The sequence below is a fragment of the Hylobates moloch genome, unplaced genomic scaffold (genome assembly GCF_009828535.3).
Source record: "Hylobates moloch isolate HMO894 unplaced genomic scaffold, HMol_V3 SCAFFOLD_14, whole genome shotgun sequence".
In the NCBI taxonomy this organism is placed as follows: domain Eukaryota; kingdom Metazoa; phylum Chordata; class Mammalia; order Primates; family Hylobatidae; genus Hylobates; species Hylobates moloch.
Genome location: NW_026652289.1, coordinates 53,172,953 through 53,178,522, shown reverse-complemented (window position 1 = coordinate 53,178,522; position 5,570 = coordinate 53,172,953). Strand labels below are relative to the sequence as shown.

General features: G+C 63.5%; 1 protein-coding gene and 1 long non-coding RNA gene across 4 annotated transcripts in view; one reads left to right on the top strand and one right to left on the bottom strand.

Moving 5' to 3' along the window:
* SIN3A (SIN3 transcription regulator family member A) overlaps nucleotides 1-4,964 on the bottom strand; it is an 87,015-nt gene extending 82,051 nt beyond the window's left edge. Inside the window, exon 1 of one of the 3 annotated variants that reach the window (XM_032175793.2) lies at nucleotides 4,947-4,964. The gene's annotated coding sequence lies outside the window, so the exon portion shown is untranslated. Of the gene's footprint in view, nucleotides 1-577; nucleotides 715-3,028; nucleotides 3,048-4,946 lie in introns of those variants that run through there. The other 2 variants (XM_058427738.1, XM_032175792.2) reach the window with 2 other exon arrangements.
* Nucleotides 617-2,111, top strand: LOC131381202 (uncharacterized). The gene is made up of 3 exons (XR_009209767.1): nucleotides 617-727; nucleotides 887-1,265; nucleotides 1,477-2,111. It is a non-coding gene; the product is annotated as an uncharacterized LOC131381202 (long non-coding RNA).
* Nucleotides 4,965-5,570: the final 606 nt, after the last annotated feature.

Genomic DNA, 5,570 nt, shown 5'->3' with positions numbered 1-5,570 from the left:
GGAAACCCGGGGCCGGGCCGGGCCGGGGCGGGGTGGGGGGGGGGGGGACGACCAAGGGGAGGGGCGTCACGGATCAGTACGGCCCCTCCGGCCAACCGGATCCCGAGAAGGCGGAGGAACTCAGACTTCACGCCCCCTCCCTGCCGCGCCCTGAATCTACACGCGGGAGACCCCCCTACCCGTCCCCGACCCCAGCAGGCCAGAGCGCGGCCGCCAGCCCGAGGCCCCGCCCACCCCAGAAGGAGGGGAGGGGGTGGTCGGCCGCAAACCGCACTCAGCGCGAAGCCGGCCCCGCCCCTTTCTCCACAATCGCACGCGCGCGCCGGCCCCGCCTCTGAGCGGCGGCGCGAGAGCCCGCCCCCCTCCGCGCGCACCGGGACTACGCTCTCCTCCCCCTCCCGCGCGGAGAGCTACCCCGCTCCGCCCCCCACCCCCCTCTCACAGCTACACACCTCCCGCCCGTCTGCTCTACGGGAAGCCGAGGAGGTCAGCCCCCCCCCCTAAAAATACACACCCTCGAGTCCGGCGTTACCCGCCACCAGGCTCCCGCCCGGCCCCCGGCCCAGCGTGCTCTCACCGCAAAGCTGCTTCGGCCGCTCGTCACTGCGTGTTCCTCTCGGCGTGAGCCGCGAGCTCAGCAGGGAGGCCCCGAGAACGGCGCGGGGCACAGGCCCGCCGAAGCGGACTGCCAGCTACCTCTCCGCTAACGAAGCGGTCACAGGCCCCGGTGCCCAGACTGGGAAGGAGGGAGGGAGGGAGGGAGGGAAACTCCGAGGGGGGAAGGGGAGGGGGGAAGATGGAGAAACCGTCTCCGCCGCCTCTACCGCCGCGGCCGCTTCTCTGTTACCCGGGAAATCCCGCCCACTCCCCCGACCCCGCCCCGCAGAGGGAAGACTCAGCTTCGTTCCAACACAGGACGCAATACCCGCCCGTCAAAGACTCAGCCAATCACCAAGCCCTGTCTTATGATTTTTCCCGCCCCTTCCCCCTCGACTGGGAGGGGAGGGGGAGCCGCTCACCTTCTCCACGCCCCTATTGGCGGGGAGCTTCCCTAACTCAACCCCGCCTATTGGAGACGGACTGCTGAAGCCCACCCCCGAGCCCCAACACTATTGGAGGAAGCCGGGAAGCTCTTCCTGTCTCATTGGAGGACACCACATAACCCGCCCTGCAGCGTCTCAGTCACAGGCCTAACAAGTTGGCTCCCGCCTCCGCTGGTCATCGCATTGGAAGGCTACCCCTGGCTCTCCCACCGCCCCAGTAAGGTAAGTAACCGATGTGGGGTAAAATGTCTCTAAGTGAAACAGGCTCCGCCTACCGCACTGCCGGGCCAGGCCCCGCCCCAAGAGTTGGATTGGATATCTTGGCGCTGGTAGGACCCTCCATTGGCCAGGGCGCCCGTCTAGGAAGGAACTAATTCCACCCTGCGCGAGGAGGCTGAACCTTAGCAGTCCTTTTGTGGAATGTTTACACTAGAGACTGAAGCTCGGAGTTCCAGGGCCCGAGACAGGAGGGGGAGCGGAGCTCATCAGCGGAGACTCCACACCCTCGGATTTGAAGGAAAGGCAGACCACCATGGAGGACTCCCTTACAAAAAAAAAAAAATGAGAGAATGAGAACTCATCCTCCCATCCAGTTATCTTTACAGTTTACATTCTACACACTGCGTCCTTGTAAACACAAATATCCGGAGCAGCTGGCAACTCCTTTCAGCCAAGTAGAGTACAGAACTAAGGTCTGGAGACCTAGGCGGAGAAGTAAACTCCCTAGAACTGAATATGCAGTCCTAAGAGGGCGGAGATAACCAAAAGAGAGGCGGGCTCTAACAGCCACCGCCCTGGCAAGCCTCCGGAAGGCGGAGCGTGAGGCACAAGGTACTCACGATCTCCCGGGTGGATCTGGAGGCATTCTCAGAACTGAGAAAGGAGAGGAAAACACCAAAACAGGCCACGGCATAAATTAACCTTGGGGACATGCCACACTCAGAAAAAGGATAACATTTCCGTAGTTGGGGACATAAGATAACGGCTGTTCACCTTCTCCTTGGCCAGGAGTGTTAATAGCAGTCCCTGTGCCCTCTCCGTGTAGGTAACAGTGCCTCGAACACACAGTGAGACAAAGTGCTTTCAATTCCTAGTTTGCTTTTATTTATTCACCAAATAGGGCGTGGGCCTGACGCTGATCTTACTTTGGGGGGCGCTCTCTCAGCGCCAGGAGAGGGGACGGGATTACGTTGTTACCGCTCTCCCGAAGAAGTAGAACCGTCCTCACAGAGAGCTAAGACCCCAAGGGACACGCCCAGGGAACCCACTCCTAGGTCCAACACTGTCCTCCCTCTGCAATCCAGCGGAAACGACCAGGAACGAGCTCTGGCAGCAGGTGGGCCTGACTCCAGCGATGGCTTCGAGCCGCGAAACCAGAGCAGCGAACTGTGAACTCCAAGGGTAGCCGACAGGTGGGAGCAGCCTCGCCAGTAGCCAAGCCCTGCCCCAGGACAGAGCTCTAAAAATAAGTCAGACCAACGAAGCGACCCCAGGGCCAAACTGCTCGGAGGTTAGGAGGAAGCGGCACTCCAGCAGAACTGACCCAAGGCTACTTTTAACTTTGCGCCGCCTTCCACCACTAGACTGAGTACCACAGGGCATTCCCACTATGGTATCAAGAACTACTCAGAACCTAAGCCAGCATTAGGCCGCCCACGACTTCCCGTGAACACAGGGTACTACCTGTGCTGGATCTCGCCTAAGGGCCCCAGGCCAGGGCACTAGGTTGTCAGAGTCTCAGAGACAGCCAACTAAGGACAGCCGCTACCATGCCTAGGGAAGAACAGACACTTCCAGCGTCTGCAGAGTTCTTGAGCTTAAGCTCAGGGAAGTCAAGGGCGCGGAAATAGCCAAGCGACAGGGTTAGAACTTTAGTACTTGGCCCCGGCCCCGAAGGGCAGATCTCAAACCCTGCAGAACCCCTGGAGTTTCGATCCCGAAATCTACTCCGCACTGTAATCCCCTGGCTTCACCCCGAAGGCTACCAGGTCTCCAGCCTCGGTGGAACCTTTGTGTGGCTTCTCGGCTCTCCCCGCCCCCCTCGCCAAGGGCGCCGAGCCTAGGACTTCCGGGCGGGAGGGCAGTTCGAAGGAGCTAGGCGGGCCTCACACATGTGCGGAGCGCGCTCCAAGAGCGAAGGAGGGAGGCGGGGAACAAGGATGGACTTCCCCTCCCAGCTCTCTCCGCCGGAGGAGGCCGGGCTACCCGTCCCACCAATCAGAGGTGGGGGCGGGACCTTGCGCCTCACGTCAGCCGCAAGAACCCTCCCTCCGCGGAAAAAAAAATCCTAGCAACTTAAACTCCAGCCCGGCCTCCCGATAGGCGGAGCTCGGGAGAATGTCATCCAATCCACATCCGAGAAGGGGAAAAAAAGGGAGTCTCGCCCAGCCAGTGGAAGACAAGAGAAGGCGGGGCCTCCGGGCGAGCCCGAGGTGGGTGGGAGAGTGGGAACGGGCCCGCCCCTCAGCTCCCCTCCAGGCGGGTTGCACAAGCCGCTGGCGGAGTAGATAGTAAACAGTCTGGGCCGAGGAGTGCGGTCAGGGGCCGCCCGAAGCTCGGTGGACTGGGCCCCTGCGCCGCCTCTCCCGGCGTCGCCCCGCCCGGCCGGGTCGGTTCCCGCCGGCGCCCCGCCTACCCGCCCGCGGCCGCCATCCCGGCTGACAGGCGCGCCCCCCGCGCCCCTCCCCGCCCGCTGATGCATTTCCTTTTCCCGATTCCGAGCGTGGAGACTGTTTTCCCAGTTTCCGACCTTCACTGCCCCTTTCAGGCCACCCCTTGTGGGCGCGCACACGCCCGCGCCCCCGCCCCCGCCCCATCCGCGCCGAGCGGTCCGCAGCGGCATCTCGCGGGAAGGGGGAGCCCGGCGGCGGCACAGTCGGGGGAGGGGAAGAGAGCAGCAGTCGCCGCCGCCGCCGCCTTGGGGTGGGCGGGGAAGCAGGCAGCTCCATGTTTGCAAGGGGATCAGCCGGGGCCGCGGGGCGAAGCCGCCTAGTTCCTGGGGGTTTTCCGCACCACCGGTGCGAGCTCCTTGCTGGGTCGCGGCCTGACGGGTTCCGGCACCGAATGCTGACTCGACCGCCACGGCCAGGGAGTTTGGAGACCCGGCAGCTCGCGGGGCTAGCGGCAGGGCGCAGGGACTCTTTCCGGTGGCCTCTCCCGCCCCCGGCCTCCCCTCCCGCAAGTCCGGTGTTGCCCCCGCCCCCAGAGTCCATAACAACCGCGGGCCCACAGTGCACTCGCCTCTCCGGAGCGCGCCCACCGCCCCCTCCAAGTTTGCGGGCAAAAACAAAACCCTCGGGGCGGCAGCCGCCCTCGTCCAGCGTGGGTAGCCAGGAAAGCCGCGGGCCCCGGCTCGCTCGCTAACTCCAGCTCTCGAGCAACTCCGGGCGCCGCGAGCTCAGTGGGCCCCGCCGACCATGCTCGAGCCGCCGCCCCCTGCCGAGCCCGCACGCCGCAGTTCTGGCCCGGTTCTAGTCGGTGTGCGGAATCCCCCTTTTCTTTCCAGTATTTTTCTTTTTAAAAAAACGGCACAACAGGAGCCGGGTCTCCTGCCCGCCCCTTCTCCAGTCCGCCGCCAAAACCTACCGAAACCGATTGCTCGGTGAGATAAACTAGGCTACACGGCCGGCGCACGGACGACCCCAGGCCAGGCCCACTCCTCTCCCCACGGCTCCGGCCCGGCTGGGAAACACACACACTGGCGAGCGGGCGGCGCCAAGAGCTCTCCTTCCTGGCCTGTCCCTCGCCTACCTCGGCCGCGGAACTCCGAGCCTCCCCTCAGCTCGGTCCCAGGGCCCGCGGGGCCCACACCACGTCGGGCCGGCCAGACCGAGCGGCCCGCGGACTAGCCCCCAAAACGCCTGAGATTGGGGGGACCAAATTAAAAGCAGCTGTTTAACATACCTTCCGAGCCAGGCGAGGAGTCCTGAATGGGGGGGAACGCCCCCCACGGGCCATTGGCTCCCCGGCGCTCACGTCAGTCACCCTGGTCCCGCCTCCGCCCTTCGCCCCGCCTCTTCCTTCATTGAACGCCCCCTCCTTCCAAAAAATATAAATAAATTAATTAAACTAAACGCGAGTGGGAGACGCATCCATGGTAGAGGCCCATATAGCTCCCTCGCCGCCGACTCGAGTTTCTTGAGGTCCTCGGACTGGAGGGAGGCCGCCTGGGACTCGGAGATCCGCTGGGTGGACGCGGAGGAGGAGCCAGCGGGGCTTCCCGGCCCCAACTTCCTTCACACACACAACCCATTTGGAACTAGGTAGGAGAGGAGGGTAGGAGCACCCTAGCCATTGGCTGGAGTGGGCAGACTCCTGTGGCTGTGTGACCTAACCGTGTTCGGTCCGCTCTGTTAGGCGCCTAAAAATGAGTGATGCAAACAGGAAGCCCTGCGTCCGCGGGCAACAGGCACTTGTCTGACCACCTACTGTGGGCGAGGCAGACATTCATACGTACCTGCTGCTGGATGCAATTACAGACTGGATGACATGCTTACTCTACCCCTCCAAGAGCTCCAGATTCAGCCG